This window comes from Panthera onca, chromosome A2, assembly GCF_046562875.1.
Source record: "Panthera onca isolate mPanOnc1 chromosome A2, mPanOnc1 haplotype 2, whole genome shotgun sequence".
NCBI lineage: Eukaryota > Metazoa > Chordata > Mammalia > Carnivora > Felidae > Panthera > Panthera onca.
Window position 1 is genome coordinate 108,611,538 of NC_138340.1, and position 20,351 is coordinate 108,631,888.

Consider the following 20,351-nt stretch of genomic DNA (forward strand, 5'->3'; position numbering starts at 1 on the left):
GGCTGACCATAGAATTTTGCCAAACATTGAAAACATGACTTCATCACTTTCTGGCAGTTAAACTATTTTTGCATCTGGATGCTTATAGTATTTTTTAAAGTTTATCTTATAATTCAAAACGCATGAGGTTAAGTATAGATAACAACTTACTTGTTCTACTTTCCCTGAAACTTGACAATCTCTTATACTCTGAGTATATATTTTTTTACAACTCAAAAAACTTTCTTTTTAATTGTCTCTTTAACACTTGCTTCTGATTTATCCATTCTGTTACCTTTTCTTAATTTCTATTTAATATATGGAAATATATAAAACAGACCAAATCCTTTAGTCTGTCATACATTTATCTTAATTTTCCTCATTTTACTCCTTTTCTTCTTTGTGTAAGAGTCTTTTTGGAGCTTGGTTTCTGTTTCATATATTCTATATTCTAAGGTCAGATGTTTTCTGCCATCATGTTTACAGTGTCAAATTCAGCAAACATGTTTTTCACTTCCACACATCTTTCTCTGACATTAGATTTTCTTTCATATATTTTTTTGGGAGAGAGACTGTGTAGAAGCAGGGGATGGGCAGAGAGCGGGGGGACAGAGGATCCAAAGCAGAGTCTGCACTGACAGCAGAGAGCCCAATATAGGACTTGAACCCACCAAACCTGAGATCATGACCTGAGACGAAGTCAGATGCTTAACTGACTCAGCCATTCAGGTGTTCCTGAAATCAGCTTGTCATAGTTTGAACAATTTAGAAGGATTTCTTCAGTTTCTTTTAGGAGGGCCTTGCCATTCTCCAGTTTTTAGCACGGGCAAAGGTGTTTCTCTGTTTTCATGCTTCTTTTCAATCCTCCTTCTATGAGCTAGCTGTAGTATTCTAATAATCTCATCCATAGGGAAGGTAACCTTTTTGTGACATTTGTATGACTGTTTTTGACATTTGCTTCCAAAGTTCTTGCTATTCCTTCAGGATATCTTTATCCATCCCCCCACAATGCATTAGTCTTCCATCACCTGTCACCAGGAATATTTTAGTGGTCTCCATTACCTCTTCCTCTAAACCATAATGTACAGAAATTTCAGACTGGACATGGAGATGGTCTTACTTCACTGAGACTGGTGGTAGTTGCATAATCTTATCCCCATTTTCCTTCCTCCACCAAGTTCAGATGGAAGAAAAGGAATTAAAATAATTCAGTATTAAATGCAAAATTATTTTGAAATCTCTCTAAATATTGATTTCATCACATAACTATCCTGGCTCAAAAACTGTCAGTGGACCCCAAATGCCTATGGGATAAAATGGAAACATTGCAAATTCTCATCCAAGGTTGGTCATAGTATGCTTTTTAAATAGTTTTTCCAGTCTCAGCTCATATATCTCCTCAACTCAGTTTTTGCTCCAATGAGATTATTTCCTCATTTTTTCCAAATAAGCCATACTCAATTCTACCTGCACACTTTCCCTCACACTATATCATTGGTCTGGAATGCCTTGCATGTTGTAGGTAAATTCTCCCCACTATTTTATTCCTAGCTCAAGAATTACTTCTTTTATTGAGCTATCTAAAACCCTTCACAGCTTATATAGCATTTCCTTTCCTGTGTGACTCATGTTAGTAATTAGATGATGTTGAATATTTTATCGTACGTTGAGTGAAGAGTTGTCTCATTTCTTCCACTTTGATAATACCTAGATAAGTGGCACTTGGCATTAATACTTTTGATCTTCATTTTGCTTCCAACATTATTTATACTGAAGTAGCCAACAAATGGTTGCTGTTTAAATATATGAGCAAAGGGAGAAAACAAAACAAAAAGACCTAGTAATTTGCTTTCACTGTAAGGTACATTACACATTCTTGGAGAAAAGTCTAAAGTCTCATTGGAAAGTTAAAGTGAACTAAAGTGATTTTCATCAATAGTTTTTAATAAAGTTAAAATTATTGTAAAATAAAATTAGAGCACATTCTATGGTATCATTTTTAGGGAGAGATAATTGCCTCCTCATGATGGGCTTTGAAGTAAAATAACTCTGAATTCAACTCTCTATTCTGCCACTGTCTAATGGACTCCTCTTGAGTAGGTTTCTAATTCCACTTTACCCTTTCTTCATTCACAAAATGGAAATAATAATGCCTAATTATATCATTAATATCAGGATATTAAATGGAGACTAAATATTTAAAATATCTCTAGAGGTACAGTGTCTATTACACAGGAAATAATAAAAAATCCTATTTATCGAATGTGTTTGTATCTCCTTAAAATACATTAATTCATTAACCATAACTTGATGAGTTGAGTAGTATCATTACCTCAATTACAGATAAGGAAATAATTAATTTTCCAAGATCATTTAGCTAAAAACAAAACAAAACAAAACAAACAACAACAACAACAGAACAAAACAAAAAACAGAAAATGTGGCGGCACCAGACAATTTATGTTGTGTATGTCCAGAGCCCACACTCTTGACTACTAGGCTACGCTGCCACCCAGATGCACAGAGAGTGTTCATCTCTATCCTTATTCATTGATTCACAATGCCAGTCAGATCTCATGTAAGATACATGCCCTCTTTGCAGAGCTAGTATAAGCTTGTTGGGATATTAATGGGAAATGATAATCCTCTATTTCTCATGAGATATGAATATAGGAGAGGAGAGATTTTAAAAATATCATATTACTACAGAAAGTCATCAAATATCTTTTCTGGAGATTTTCAATAATATTATTTGGAACGGTTAAGGTATTTCTGGAGGAAACTTACATTTCACAGTCTCCTTTGAGCCCTCTATTCATATAATTTGATTTCCTAGATCTATTGATGTATGATAAAGATGTTTCCCTTCATGTAGAAACAAATTAACTAGCATCCTAAGTTGGTAAGAACTGGCATTTCTAAACTAGGTTTCTGTTTGTACTTATATTTTTTCAAAAATTAAAAATTTTTTATTACATGTAAATTTAAATGAGACCATACTTTTTTTATAGTTAATGAGGGAAATATAGTCCACAAAGTTTAAAACATCTAATTTTCAAAGCCTTTTTGTGACTTTAACACATTCTGCACATTTTAGTTAAAGTAATTAAATGACATTCTTACAACATTAATAGCATAGATGTATTGAGAGACATAGAAGCAGGAGCAGGGAAGGAAACAAGAGGGAAGTGAGAGGATAGCAATGGAAGAGTCGCTGAGTAGGTTTGAGACACTGCAGAATATGGATATATCTCAGCCTCAGAATCCGTATCGGAACATGATGACAATTCTAAAGGCAGCTTCCAGGCTCAGCCTTTTGGATGTGGGTGGTGTGAACATGTGGGAGTGTGTGAATGTTTTTTTCCTGGCTGGACAGACACTTTCGCCCTGTTGCCAAAGCCATGTTGTGTGTATGAAAGATGAACTCCCTGTTCCTGGTGCTGTTACAGGCACCAGGAAGCAGTAGGAACATGCTGGGATCCAACTTTCTTTTGGAAAACCAGACCAATTGTTGAAAAGAAGCCTCAAAATATTGAGTTGATACTTGTGTGGAAAATCATTCTTATGAGATTTGCATACCAGTTATTTAAATATAAAGAAACTGAGGTAAGGAGATAGGACATTGTAAAAATACAACTGCAGTGGCCTTAAATCGTCATTTGGATCAAGCCTTGTGATTTTGTCATAGAGCCAATGATAAGAAAATCATGCAGGATGGTGGCCAATCAACTTCTTCAATGCAAAGAGAAATATCAGAATTTTCACTTGTGAGGTCATTCCTACATTTTATCACCTTTCAGTAATGACATTTTTCTTTACAAATACTGAGCATAGACACATATGGGTATGGGACATAAAAAAGAGGAAAGAAGTGAAAAAATATGTACTGCTTAAATAGGTTGGAATCAGGCAGATATCCCTTAGTCTTTACAAAAATCCTCTCAATAGCCCTTGCATATGGTATTATGACCATTTTCCACAAAGGAAACTGAAGCCTAACTACTTACTTATAACTGATGGAGAGGGACTTGGTTGTTTGACCACAAATGTCACATGTAAGCTTTCCATGGAATCAGATATTCCTCAGGTTGTACTGGCTTTGCCACAACTATAGAAAAGATGCTTTTTTCCTGTATATTTGGTGTAGTTTCTTCTCAAGATGTATGATTTAATAGACATACCTTACTCTCACGATGCATTATAATGAGTGTTTGAAAGTTTGGACTCCTGGAGTAAGTCTGGATTTAAAGACAAGCTGTCAACTACTATTGTGTAATCTTGGAAGTTTCTTTAACAATCTTGTGCTCAGAACAGTAAAAGGACACTCAGAACTAAGAAGACCTGAATAAAGTGTGGACTTCAGTTAAACATAATGTATTGAGATTGGTTCCTTAATTATATTAATGTAAGATGTTAATTATAATGTTAATACCTCTGGGTGTGGGATATATAGGAACTCTCTGTACTATCTTTCCAATTTTTATGTAAAGTTAAAACTCTTCTAAAAATTGTTTTGTTAAAAAATACTGTGCTTGTGGGCGCCTGGGTGGCTCAGTTGGTTAAGCAACCGACTTTGGCTCAGGTCATGATCTCACAGTTTGTGGGTTCAAGCCCCGCATCGGGTTCTGTGCTGACAGCTCAGAGCCCGGAGCCTGCTTCTGATTCTGTGTCTTCCTCTCTCTCTGCCCCTCCCCTGCTCATGCTCTGTCCCTCTCTGTCTCAAAAATAAATAAAACATTAAAAAAAATACTGTGCTTGTGTCACCTGCCTAGTTCAGTTGGTAGAGCAAGTGGCTGTGGATCTTAGGGTTGTAAGTTTGAGCCCCATGTTGGGTGCAGAGATTACTTAAAAAATACTGTGCTTCACCGGGCTTCCTGTGAGCATATAGCCCACTTCAGATCCTCTGTCCCTTTCTCTCTGCCCTCCCCCACTCACACTCGCTCTCTCTCAAAAATAAATAAACATTAAAAAAAAATACTGTGCTTCACTGTCCTCATGCTTTTCTTAGGAAAATTTGATGAATTAATACATATACAGTACTTAGCTCCTGGTAAATATCAACATGTAAATAAATGTCAGCTATTGTGGGCATTCTTAGGAAAGGGAGAGGTTTGGGCAGAGAAGGAAACTTTTACTATTGGAAATCTACGCAAAGTATGCAAAGAACCAGTAATCACATTCAAGGCAGGGTTCCTGCCTTCCTGTGCACCAAGAGTTTGTTTCACAAAGGTCTTATCAGGGATATGATATCTAAAATCGGCAAGTATCCCTAGATTTTCTGAGATGAGTTTACTTGCCTGCTTTTCTCCAACTTGTTCCCTGTTACAAGTTCAGGGTGAGACTAAAGAGAAAACACAAGAAGAGGAATTCAATGAAGCACTGAAGAGAAGCAGTTAATTCCACATTCAAGTTAAGGCTATTTACCTGAAGGTTTAGTGTGGCTCTGGATGTCTGAACTATGAGACTCACTGTTGGAAACTCAAGATCCTGCTGTCCCAGTTTGCCAGTCACTAGTGGCCAATCACCAAATTCCCTCATTCCTCAATACTTGGCTGTATTGCCTTCTGTTGCAATTTTTTTTTTTTTTTGTACATAGGATGAAAAATTCACTGTAGAGCCAAAGAAAGAAAGCATATGTGAAAAGATAGCACTTCCATTAGTAAATGAAAGTAGGTGTCAGATGAAAGGAATTCATGACCAGAGTGAGTATCTGTGAATCATCTTGACAAAACTCACCACTTGGTTGACTTCCGGCACATTAAAAACTTGAGGCACAACACCCCCCTGTTCCATTTTTAACATAGTGCTCGTTTTATTTTCTAGTGCAAAATTAAATCTCAAAAACAGGGAATACTTAACTTGAAAAGATTTTCCTATCACTGAAATTGTATCAGTGTTTCCCAATCTTGGATGTGTATGCAAACCTCCCAAGAAGTCTTGTTAAAAGACATTATAATTCAGTGATTCTCAGATGAATCTTAGAATCTGAGATCTTCATTTCTAATAAGCTTTTAGACCTTTGAACTGGATTTTGGTGAGTAAAGTTATGAATGGTTAAACTAAGGTGTCTGCACACGAAGTTTGAACTCAATTAGGGACCAGCAGAGTGTCTATCACCAGGAAAATAAACTAGCAAAACTCAAAAGAACGTACGTGCCATTGCTTCTTTTTTGATAGAAATTATTGCTGAGCTCAATAATTCTGAACCATGGCAGTATCAGAGGAACATTCACAAATTGCCCCTGTATAATCTGCAGAAATTTTTATTTGGTTGGTATGGTGCAGGCCTGAGAATTAGTATTTTTTGAAAGCTTGTCAGATGGCTCGATCATGCAATAGAGATTGAGAACCACTATGGAAGTGACATCACCTTAATTAATGTCTTTCCACTCAAACTTATTTGTTGGTTAGCTTTCTCGCATCACCCAAGTGGTGCTAAATTCTGAAGCAAAACAAAGTAAGTAGCCACTAGCCTCTAGGATTCTGAAATAAAATGCTTAAAAATGCTGTGTATCTCTTATCCCTTTGTTACAGATTCACTATGCATATATGAAAGCTATGTAGATCATCAGAATTTTTGTTGAATATGCACAGAATACTTGAACTATGTGGCTGATGGAAAATGGACTTTGGGCAGACATTTGTGTAGGCTTGACATATCTATCTGGTGTGTTTAAAACTCGTCCTATCAATAACCAACCAGTCTCGAAACAACACTGAGAATAACATGGGTGACAGAATCTCTCTGGCCTAATTAAAGGATATGGGTATCAAGCTAGTACTGACGTATAACACATTAATGATACAGTGTTTAAATGGTACTATCACAGCTCTCAGCCTCCCACCTGCCTATCAGAAAGGAAGAGAAAATTTTAAAAGTGTTACAAATAGTAGGGCCAGACCTTACTTTTCCTTGGGTCTGTGCAAGGGAAGAGAAGTGGTGTCCCGTACTCAGCATAGGACTCTGAATACAATCAGGACAGACTGCTGACACATTTCTCCTTCACTCCACCCTTGGAACCAAGCCAGAAGCTGGGCTTCAAAGTATATCTAAGTGAAAGTTCATTTCAGTTTTATCAACAAACATGAGTGCGGCCAAGTAATTCTGAATTACCCTTATATAAACAATGTTTATCTGTTATTTCCCTTTGAAAATAACTATTGTGTTTTTTGAATAAGCCAATAAAATATTGTTTTTCTTTGTGATTCCTGACATGGTTTTTATACACAGTCCGCCATTAAAACCTACTTTTGAAGGTTCCCAAGATTTGAAAAACATTTAGTGCTTTGCCCATGAATGAGAGTGCAAACACAAAAAGGCATACTCAGTATCAATGAATATTAAGGAGTATCATGATATTACCATGAAGCATTTCCCCCCTCTTCCTACTACTAAATTATTCCTACTTTAGAGGATAGTGAGGGTTAAGTGAGAAAATATGCACCGTATTCAATAAGTTGTAAAGCTTTCTTCTGTTAATGTTTCGCTGCCTGGAGCACAACAAACTCAAATTAGGTCTGTGCTGTCCTAAAAGCAGTTTATGCATGACCCAGCGGTGGAGATTACAGTAGAGTGAAAAAAGTATGTGTCCGTGCATTTAGGGTTAACCCAGGGCACTTCTGCAGTCGGCACCAAATTCACAGGCAGGGATACCCTTTCAGCTTCCTGTACTCTCAAACCCACTGTGATTCATTTTGCTTTTAATCATTGTAAACAGGCCCAAACGGTGGTGGCATTTACAGCTCCTTTTTGGCCTTTGCTTTTTACAGTTGGTGCTTCCTAAACTTGTTCTTAGGGAGCCTGAACACTTCTGCAGAAGTACTGGACCTGGATGGAGGAGGAACGAGCATGGTCTCAGACAGGGGCTTCCTCTTCCCATCTTTACTTCTACTTGCTTACAATGCCTTCTGTCCAATAAGACTTCTAGGAGGGAAAGCTTATTTCAGCTGAAATAAATGTGATCACCTCACGCTACGGGGGAATTTCAGGAGACGGAGCACTGCCTACAACTTGAACCTATCTCGTTCCCCAATCAACAAAGTAATAAATGAAGACATGACCTCCTATTTTCCTATCAACTCCATTAATATTTCTTTGAAATGGTGTGTTGTTAAGTAGCAACTTGTGTGTTAAATTTCATTTCCACACTGACTTAATGTGCTTTCAGATCTTTATTCCACCAAAAAGTGTTTTTCCCCCCTCTTATCTCATTGAAATGCTTAACCAATACAACTGCCCTTGCTAATTTGGTTAAAATATATTATATGAAATCTCATTGAATTGGAACATGCTACTCAAGCCATCATTCTGGACATTCAACAGTTAAAAGTGTGCAGAAATCAAATCAAGAACAGAAATGGCCACATGGCTATGTTTTCAGGGGCTGTGCAAAGGGTCTCTAATATGTGCTCTGAAGTTGCCTTTAAACTGCTGTTAAGGTTTTAAAGATATTTGCTGATCTTTGCATAGCAGCTTTTGTATATTCTCTGGCAAGATAATTCCAAGTATAAAGAGAGAGGCACCACATAAACAAATCAAATTACAGTAACACTTCATTAAATGCAAGGATGTGAAAGGTCATCCAATAAATATGAAATCAACAGACTGATTTATTAAGCATGTGCCTTATTAAAGATATGAATCTCAAATACCACTACTTACATATAAAATTCAAAAACTGCTAATGCCATAAAAGGTTTTTCAAAATAATTCAATTATTCAGTAAATTTGATTCAGACCAGTATACATATTTGGACTGATTTTATATTTGGATTGATAATCACAGGTAAAAAAAAAAAAATATGTTTTTAGTCAAGTTAATCTAAGTAGTTTTGGGGAAAATATGATTTATTTCTCTTCCATTAAAAGCAATGATGAGAGAATAATTTTTATTTCTCTGCATTTTTTTCTTCTTCTTAAATAAGCTCATCACTCTAGAAAGCACTAAGTGAGGAACAGATGAATTATAACAAATATTCCATAGAATAAACTATGTATTTCATAAGGGTATCATAAATAGATTTCTTCTGTGTTCCTAAGGTCACCAAACAAATGACAGAAATTTTGAAGCCCCTATTCCCCTTGGCTAAAGTTTGTTTTAAAACATAAATTGATTATACTCACCTTGAAATTGATATGTGCAGGCTCATCAATGTATATGTAAGAGGATATCTATTATAGCATTTTTTAAGGGTGGGGATTTAGAGGCAATGTGGGACTCCATCCTGGCAGAATGGAAGGGTAAAACATGGATGGTACATAAGCTAGAGAACAGTGGGGCAGCTTGAGATATGGGTTAGATTACACAACATAAATTGACTTTAAAGACAGAGAGGTCAATGAAAAGTACAGAAAAGAATGTGATCTATAACACAGTACTATGTATGTAAACTAAGCATATGTGCACCTTAAAAAAATAATACATATTTTGCAAGGGTAAGTATATATGAAACCAATAAAAATACATTGACTGAAAAGTAAGATTATTTCAATCCTGTGCAATCACAGGCCACTAAATACATACATACATAAATACATACATACATACATACATACATACATACATACATACATAACAGTATGATGTTAGCTCTCCACCATAGGTTGTTTAAGAAATACAAAGAGGGCGCCTATGTGGCTCAGTGGGTTAAGGCTGTGATTTTTATCTTGGCTCAGGTCATGATCTCATAGTCCCTGAGTTGGAGCCCCACCTCACTACATCGGCTCTGCACTGACAGTATGGAGACTGCTTGGGATTCTTTCTCTCTCCCCCTTTCTCTGACCCTCCCCTGCTCTCCCTCCCACCATCTCTCTCTCTCAAAATAAATAAATAAACTTTTTAAAAAAAGGAATACAAAGAAAAGAAACAGAAAACTTGCACTGGGTAAGGCTCTGTGTCTTTTGAAGGAGCACACTTTTTTTGGAGTGTACAAAGTTAATCCTTTAACAGCAAAACCTGTAGGAATATGAATGAGAACAAATCCTTTGTCCCAGATTTAATTCTTCATAGGAAGATTAGTACCATTAATACCAAATGGTAGAGGGAAGGTGTTTAAAATGCAGATTCCTGGGGGTGCCTGAGTGGCTCAGTCAGTTAAGTGGCCCACTTTGACTCAGGTCATGATCTCGCAATTCCCGAGTTCTAGCCCTGCAGGTCAGGCTCTGTGCTGACAGCTCAGAACCTGGAGCCTGCTTTGCATTCTGTGACTCCTTTTCTCTCTTCCCCTCCCTCACTATGCATGCATGCATGCAGGCTCTCTCTCTTTCTCTCTCTCAAAAGTAAACATTAAAAATAATAATAATAAAATAAAATGCAGATTCCTGGACTCTACTCCAGATCTAGTGAATTCGAATCTCTGAGTCTAGAACTTTTGATTTTTAACAAGTCTCCACCCCCATATCGGCTTAGTGATTCCTATCCTTATGAAAGTTTAAGAACTACTTGTACTTGTATAAGGAAACATTAAAGTATAATTCATTCTATGCATGTTCCTATTCATTAAAAAAAACATTTAAGATGTTCTGTTGGTAAGCTATTTTATATTTTTCCTACAGATGAAGTTCACACTTCATCTTTTTTCTCATTTATTGTTCTAAGACATTGGATTCACAATTAAATTTAAAATAGAGGAAACAAACCTATTAGCATATTTTAAATGTATGGGTTTTTGTTGTTTGAAAAACAAGTCCAACCATCAGGAATAAACTTAAAACGTTATTACAATTATGTCCCTCAATCATAGCAAAAAGAATTATTGCATTAGCAAATATTCCTTTACTTATACAATGAAAAAAAAAATCCTCTGTCAATGCTTCTGAAAAAAATAAATAAATAAATAAATAAAAGGAACGAACAGTCCACTCACTGACAAAGCAGAAAGAAGCCAGTGGGGATAAAATGTTAAGGTCTGGCACTGAAGTTATATTTATCACATATGTATATCTCTTTTACTAAGACAGAATACTAGGATTTGGACAAGAATAACTCTGTTCTGAAATGTAAGTTCTGAAGCCAAGACTCATTGTCTTGAGCAAATGAGAGGAGTCCTTTCCCCCCTGTTATTCCTACATCTTTAAAACCTGAAAATTTATATTTATGCTGAGGGGAAAAAAGGATAGGAAAAAATAATACTTTTTCTAACCACATTCAGTTGAAGTGGGCAGCATATCCAGGCATATAGTGATCAAGTTATTATGGTCCACAAGGCTGTTATCTTCCTCATTGATTCAACTTTGCAAATTGTGGAATTCTGGCCAGTACTTGAGACTTGTAGCATTTTTCCTTATTCTCTCTCTCCAAAAGCTTAAAGAAAACTACTCGTGCTAGTGACACACATACATTGACTACACTTATATATCCACGTGCAAATATGTGTGTGCTTGCACACTCATGTGCACACACACACACACACACACAGAAACAGGCTATGTATCCTTCTGAGAATAATCTGGTCCTTTGGTACATTACAGAGAATACTAAGGGCCAAAACTTTTAGGGCTGGAAAATAACTAATGTTCTTGCCAGTGAGTTAAAGCTGGAGTATCCCCTTTGTCATAGCCAAATTTATGACATGGATCAAAAACTATAAAAAGCTATGTTGCATCCTGCCATTAAGGAGAATTAATATTTTCAGTGGTATGTTAACCAACGTTTTTCCAGTGTCTCTTGTTAAAAGCAGATTGTTGACTTTTCATCATGGTGTGCCAAACATTTTCATTGAAACCCTAACAAGACTTTCATCTTAGAACCATTATTTCTTAATGGACTTGGATAAGGGCAACGTAAAAGAATGGCTTTGCTTTGCAGCACTGCGGCATGCAGCAAGGGCTCGTCATTAGCGCGTTGGGCCTTGCTGAATCATTACACATGTAGACATTTAAGGCATTTCCAGTGTGACTTGATGTTTTCCTTGAAGCACACTTCATGTTTTATCTTATGCTAAAGCAACATAGATTTTTCCTCCCACTTTCATGTATCTTTATTATGATTCTTTCTACTTGACTATCCAGTAAAACTATAATAAATGAGATCATTCCTGCACACATGCACACACACACACAGTTTTGTTTGCTTTGTATTTTTTATTGAGGATATCTATCTGCAGGATTTTCTTCTATGCTTAGGGAGTCAATGCATCTTTTAAAAAACCCTAAGCCCCAGTAATTTTGCAATAAACTACATGACATCAGTAGTTTAGAATGTCCAAATATATATGTGTGCATACACACACACACACACACACACACACACACACATAGGTGTATATATATATATATTCTTGTATATCATTGTGTTAATGTGAATGAGTGACAACTGTACTATAAGAAAGGAAGCTTGGAGGCTAGATGACAAAAGGTGCCATGAAAATAGAATGTGTGCTTTGCGTGGACACTTCCATTTGACAGAGTTTTGAAATATGTAACGTACAAAAGATATGATGCAGCTAGTAGGCTGATGCTGACAGACTCTAATTTGCCCAATAATCTTTCATTTCTCTCAAATAGATATTTAGAGTCAATGACAATTACACACAGAGAAGGAAAATTTGGCTTTTGGCTTGGGTTCTCACTCGAAAGTGTTGGCCTATATCTCTATCGAGTGTTTTACGATGTGGTTGATCAAATTGTAAGGTATGACCGTAAACCACACTACTGACTCTGAAACCAGCAAGCTGAGAGTCACCTGAAGTTAGCTATCAAAGTCAGATAAACTTTTGGAATCCAAGAATGCATGGGAGAAGACTATTTATCCAGCAAATAATATTTAATTCTAGAACCTAGATTTTATGGAGTTTATAGAGTTTAATATGCCTCCCAAGAAGTTTTATGATTTGGAAAACTGCACTCATTAAAGACATATTACAAAATCCTTTATTTGGAATGTAAGTATACCCATTCAATTTTCATTCCTAGGAAACAAAAATAGTTCTACTTCCTCTAAACATATTATTTCAGCTCAGGTGTTTTTGACTGCCAGTAACATTTCCAAAACCAAAGTGGATTAAAGAAGGAAAGCTATCAACATAGCTCACATAAGAAGTCCAGAGGTAGCTCATCCCAAGTGGGAAACTGAGTAGCTCAAGTTTGCTGGGCCAAGGCCAGCACCTATGCCATCAGCTTTCCCTCATAGGTGTGTGACTGTGGCAGCTCCAAACATCACTCCCTCACACAACAAGCAAGGCAAGGGCAAAAAGAGTTGAGACTTTCTGTTTACATTTATCGTTCTTTTTCTCAAAGAAAAAACATTGCTCAAAAACTCATTAATTTCACCCCTTTTTTTAATTTATGTATTTATTTTTAGCTAGAAATGAAACCCAGATAGGTAAATACAATTTTAAAAAATTGTTGGAAGGAATCTTGAATGATGAGTTTCTAATGTGTCCAAACAAGCATGCTATTAAAAATAGCGTACAGCTTGGGGTTAATGGGAACAGGTGCAGTGACCAATCAGAATAGATGCCAGGTATCATGACTGGAGCTTGTTCAGTTGAGAGCCGGCTAAACTGACTTGTCTTTAGTTAGCCTTTCTAAGTGTTTAGATAAAAGGCCTTAAGATAGGCTCATGAGGTGCCTGGGTGGCTCATTCAGTTGAGAGTCCAACTTCAACTCAGGTCATGATCTCACAGTTTGTGAGTTCAAGTCCTGCATGGGGTAGCTGCTGTCAGCACAGAGCCTGCTTCAGATCCTCTCTCTCCCTCTCTCTCTGCTCCTCCCCAACTCACACATTCTATCTCTCTCAAAAATAAATAAACATTAAAAAAATCCCCTCATAAACAAGGGCTTATGATAGCAGGTGATGGAACCCCAGATTGTCCTGTCCTCTGATGTAGGAAACAAAAGTAAATGAAAAATGAGGGGCTCCTGGGTGACTCAGTCAGTTAAGTGTCGGACTTTGGCTCAGGTCATGATCCCATGGTTCATGGGTTCAAGCCCTGCTTTGGGCTCGGTGATGACAACTCAGCCTGAGCCTGCTTCATATTCTGTCTCCTTCTCTCTCTGCCCCTCACCTGTTGGTGCTCTGCCTCTCTCTCTCTTAAAAATAGACATTAAAAAAATTTAAAAAAAAAGTAAATGAAAAATTAAATTTCCTTAGTGTCTACATCCCATTGACAAATCCTTAAAACAGGCAGAGTAACCTTCCTCTAGGAACTCAGATGCCTCACTGATAACACTTTGCTAAGGTCAAAAGGCACTCTTAGCCTGACTCCCCAGGATCCTGTAAGTCTACTTTAACATATAAAAATTCCTTTGGAGACTTCCTTTATCTCTAACCCCCTAAGATACATGTTGGCAATCATATTCCAAGCTTATGGCCCACTTATATACAACTGAAGGGCCTCATGACTGAGTTTTTACTAAATAGTAGTAAATAAGCTTTTCCTAACAATAACTAGCCTCTTCAAGGTCCCAAAATTCCTTGCTTCCAAAATTCCTTGGAAATTTACACTATCCCTAACTCCCTCTCAACCTGAAGGTATGTAATCAGTCACCCATCACAACCCCAGTGCAGTTCTTTCTGCCCATAGGTCCTGTCCCCATGCTGTAATAAAATCACCTTTTTGCACCAAAGACATGTCAAGAATTCTTTCTGGACCCAAAAACATCATCACTCCACCAGGCTATAGTTTATTTGGGGAAAATAGTGTGTTTCACTGATGATTGCATCCCTAATATCCAGCATGGGGCCTGAAACTCAGAGGGTACTCAATATTTGGTGAATTAATCAATAGATAAATGTAGTCAATCACAGAATATCTGGATTTGCTCCATATGAAATAAAGTTCTTTTCCTTTTTAACTTGCATCTGTTACATTCTTTAACTACATTTTCAATAGTTTCCCATTTTTAAGCTTTTACCTGTCTTTTCATGGAGTAAAACTATAGATGGTTACAATATTTTATCATTGAGATGATGATATATCTAACCAGCTTATCATCAGGAATATCAAGTTTAGTTTGTAACTTTCAGGAAGCAGAATTTGATACTGTAAAATATTTTTCTTTGGCATAAGAATTATTTTAGTCTGAGTTTTTTTAAGTTCATTTTTTTTTTTTTATTTTTGGGAGAGAGAGAGAGAGAGTGGCTCTGCCAGTGCAGAGCCTGATGCAGGGCTCACATTCAGGAATCATGAGATCATGACCTGAGCCAGAGTTGCATGCTTAACCAACTGAGCCACCCAGCGCACCTAGGCGAAGTATTTTTAAGAAACAACATATATAGGAATTGCTCTGCAAACTGAGTAGAAGTCTCCTTTTTGTAAGAGACAAATTTATAAGGGAAATCTCCATTTGTAAAAGTACCTTTCTCTCAGCACTAGGAAGAGAAGGATGGCTCTCAAAGCTTTTATCAATAGAGAAGGTCACAACCAAAATCTGCATAACAATCACACCTTTGTTTTCTGCACTTTTCCTGATAGCCTCCCTTAAGTGGCTCACTCTCCCTCTCACCCCCCACCCCCAACATCTTTTGTCCTTAGCTGGAGATGATAGTTAAGGCCATCTCAGGAAGTGACTCAGTTTTCCTGGGTATTTCCCATGTCTACAGGAGGCATACAGTTAATAAACTTAGTTGTTTTTCTCCTGTTAATCTTTTATTACAGTGGGTGTCTCAGCCAAGAACCTAGAAGGGTAGAGGGAAAAATTATTTTTTCCTTCCCTACACTTTATTTTTGACTCAAATAAATGTAATATGTTTCAAAATAAGTATATTCTTCCTAGGCAAATTTTGTTTCTACTATGATGGCAATGATGAAGTTAGAAATAAAATTGAATTTTACAGTTTAGCATAAAGTTTCTGCTTGCTCTTTGGATACAGACATATATTAGCTAAATTTCCTAACTTTAAAAAGTACGAAATAAAAGCCATCTTTAAGAAACACAAATACAGTAAGCCTTAAAATACAGACTAAATAGGACACAAATAGGGTTATGATAATGAAATTGCCTTCAAATTATAAACAAAAGACTGATTATGAAATTAACCTCTCTTTAAGAGGTCCAAAACAAATTTGTACTTTAAAAAAAAGTAACTGCACCAAAGGAAAAAGCTGGGAAAAACAAAACTTTCCAACGGGATTTAAGAACGAATCTAACCAGAGGACACTATTAATACAATATTTGATGTGCTAAAATACTTTTAATTATTTCTGAATTCAAACCTGCTTTCGCTTACTTGAAATTGTTGCATAACTCAAAAGTGCCATTATAATTCAACCCAAATGGTAGGGTACTTCAATGAGCTGGTGGAATTGATTCTGGACATTAAAGAGATGCCGGCGAAGTTATAAATTGCTATTCTAATCGGGAGTGAAGAGGTTAATTCAAGATTCCACTAAAAAACAGACTGGCAGAAATGTTTCCAGGGCGTACTTTTTTTTCTTCATCCTCTCTCTCTCTCTCTTTCTCTCTTTCTCTCTCTCTCTCTCTTTTTTTTTTTTTTCTCAGTAGGGGTTTGGAGAAGAGGTTTGGAAGGGAAGGAGAGGGCTGGTTCCAGGCCCCCAGCATTCCCCAGAGCACCGTTAGGGAAGGGGGAGGGCTTCCTGCCCAGGCAGCCATCTGTAACATTCTGCAAACAGCAGGAACCCGGACTGCTCCAGTCAGTAAGCCCGGGTGAGGATTCTGTCTGCATTCAAAAAGGAGTTTCCCCTCTTGTTTCTTGCAATCTCTCTGCCTGGAATCTTTTCTTTTATCTGTTGCAGGTGAGCAATGGAGCTGGGTTCTCAGGAGTTGCTTGATTAAATAAAATAGTATCTCAACGATGTCAGAGCAATACTGTTGGGGACACCGGCTTGACCAGTACCAAAATACCCAGCCTGCCTCCTGGAATGTGCTGGCAGCAAGCTGAGAATGTCATCATTTCAGCTAATGTCACACTGTGGAACACTTTCTGGGATCAGTGGACGTGTGTCTGATGTTCCCTAACGTTACTGCTTTCTAGGCTTGAGTCAATTAGAGTCGGCTTTTTTTGGAAAGTGGTGTCATTTAAAACTTATTTTATGAAAGTTATTTTTGTGCCTATAATTTGGGGCTCACACGTCTGTTATTTCCTCCAGTCCTTGGCGTGCATAATATACCGCCTATGGAAAGTAGTAAAGAGTGACAATGGAAAAAATAACAAGGGCTTTTTACTTTTAACATCTGGAGAAAACACATTTAAGGAAATGTTAACAAATAGGTACAGGGATTGATAAAGTTAAAAATATATCTATATATATCCTTCCTTATAGAGGTAAAAACAACCTAGACAGAATTTTTAAAATCGCTTTTTATACAATAAAAACTGAACAATGAGAATGATCTTATTTAAGAAGACTCAGTTCACATCTTTTTGTAGAGTCAGTCAAATGACTAATATCAAATCTCCAAAGCACATAGGTACAAAAAATTTTCTCAGCAAAGAAGAAAGGCGTAGGGATTCCAATTTTCACATTTTCTTACTTTCCACTTTTTGGTAAAGCTTTACTATTATATTTAACTTCCTGGCAGCAGACTAAAGAAACAAGCAAATTATACTGTAGAAATGAAACCTATAAATCAGAAAGAAAACTTCAAGAAACATTCCAGGGCAGAGATAAATACTAAGACAAATAATGCAGTCGTAGTTTTATTGAGGAAAAAATGTACAAATGTGAAAGTACTCTGTTCTTACACACCGAAATTACTTAAAGACAAAATACGGTTCAAGGGAAAATAAATTATAATGAATATATACTACTGTATTAACAAAAGAACAGTGGCTACATTTCAGCACGGTTTTCTACTTCAATTTTTTCACATTTTTATATCTTAAAGTAAGCATTGGTAAATATTCCCATCTGGTCTAAGTTTTTAGTTTTGACCCTGAATCATAATTTTATATCAGTATAGGCTAATTTATAAAGGCACTGCATCAAAATTTGAAAACACAATGCATCAAATATAATAGTTTCTTTTTTCCCAGAATTACCCAGTGTCCAGATGAGAAAAAAATTTCAAAATCTGTATTTGGGGCAAAAAATGTATCAACAGAATAACAAAACTGCAAGATGGGGTTTGTAGAAAATAAGTGGATTGCTTCCAGGTGCGTGGGGCTAGTGGTTATAGGGTTAGAGTACCCTTGATGGGGAGCAGGGGAGGCACTTCCTCAGGTTGCATTAATTCCCTTCCTGTGTCCAATCATCTTGCTGTCAATGTCCAGGATGGAGCTCTGAGTTTTAACAAGGCAAAACTTAATTTCTATTTAATATTGCAAAGCAAAGGGCCAATACTATCACCGGGATCATGAGACTGCCATATAATACCAGAAAAACAGACTATTAGTTTAAAATTTCACAACGAGAAATAATTATTGTAAAAAGGATACTGCTTTGATCCACACGATTAGTGCTACTTACCTGTACTCAAGCCACTTAGGAATCCACTCAGTTAATGAATTTGTAGTGAGAACTTGCCGTGCAAGATCAAAACAGTCCAACCCCTTGCGACCAGTACATTTTCTTCATGAAGGCAGATTTCCCTTCTTCAAATAAATGAATACACAAAATAATGCTACAGTCCAGATAGGAGGTCCTGGGATCCATTTTGTCTCTTTAAGGAAAAGTAAATGTTGGATGAGGTGCAATTCTAAAGTACAAGTCTCAGCAAATGATTTTATCTCCCTCATGCCTATATTTTTCCAGACAGTTTTTGTTTTATATAACTTCTAAGCACTGACAGCAGAGATCACTTGCATTTACTGATTTTTTTTTTTCAAGGACCACTCAAGAGAAATGGTTACTGTGACAGATCTCTAAACTCATGGAAGCCTTGATGTTTCTGGGCTAGAGTAAGATATTCGTGAACTCTTAGCTATGTATGTGCCAATAAAAGACTGAAAGTCATTATGGGGATGTCTACACCCGTTTAACCACTTTACGATGCCCATGGGGTTAATCAACAAAACCCCTAAGTAAGAATAATTACTCCTCCCTTTCAGATGAGGAAATTCACTTTAAATAACATTTTCTAGTCACTCCTCTGGTAAAGGCAGCAAAAGTTTTTGAATTAGATCTCTCTGACATCTTAGTAGGATGACATAGACCTCCTCTATTTTGACCTATACTTAGCTAAAGGGAGACAATGCCCCATCAACTAGAGATAGGTTACTAGAGGACAGAAAAAGTAAGGTTTGATTTATACATTCCCAGAAACCAGTACTGTAAAAGCAACTGAGAGCCTTTCTTAGTATTTGCTGAATGAATGAATGAATGAATCAAGGAATGAATGAATAGGGTGAACTCAGTAGGGTTGAATTGCCAGTGTGGAAAGCTGTAGACTGAATATAAGATAAAGCGATTTGTATTTTAGTAAGCTGTTTCCTTCAAATATATAATAATCCTTTAAGGATAGGAATAGTGCTAAAATTATTCCCACAGTTTTGGAATTTCCTTTTTATCTAGCTGTTTTTCTTAGAATTATCAAATGGAAGGAAAAATAGTTTCATATCCACACAATTTAAAAATATAGTCATAGCTCAACATCACAAATAATTAAGAAAATGCAAATCAAAACTACAGTGAGATACCAACTCACGTGCATTAGGATGGTTACTTTAAAAAAAAAAAAGAAAGAGGACAATAACAAGTGTTGGCAAGTGTGTGGAGAAACTGGAGCCCTTATACGCTATTGTAGGCAATATAAAATGGCATAGCAGCTATGGAAAACATATGATGGTTTGTCAAAAAGTTAAAAATAAAGTTACCGTATGAGGCAGCAATCCTAAGTCTGGGTATATACTTAAGAATTGAAAGCAGGGCCTTGAGAAGATATGTACACATATCTTCATTCATTCATTCACACATGTTCATTGCAACATTATTCATAATAGATCAAACATGTTAGCAACCCTAGTGTCTACTGATAGATAAATGGGTAAGCAAAAGGTGGGTAGATACATACAATGGAGTATTATTCAGCCTTAAACAGGAAGGAAATTCCGACACATGCAACAACAGACATGAACCTTAAGGGCATTCTGCTAAATGAGATAAGCCAGTCACCAAAAGACGAACACTGTCTGATTCCACTTACATGAAACACACACAGGATAATCAAAGTCCTAATGACAGAAAGTGGAATGGTAGTTGCCAGGGGCTAGAGTAAGGAGGAATGCGGAGCTATTATTTAATGGTATAGAGTTTCAGTTTTGCAAGATGGAAAGAGTTTCGAAGATGGTTGGCGATGATGACTGTGTTGTACTGCTGAACTTATACATACAGTTGATTAAGATAGTAAATTTTATGCTATGTGGATATTACCAAAATAAAAGTTCTGGAAAAACCTATAATCAGAGAAAAACATTGGTCCAAATACACAAGTCAGTTTGGACTTTATTGAGCATTAGCTCTTCCCCATT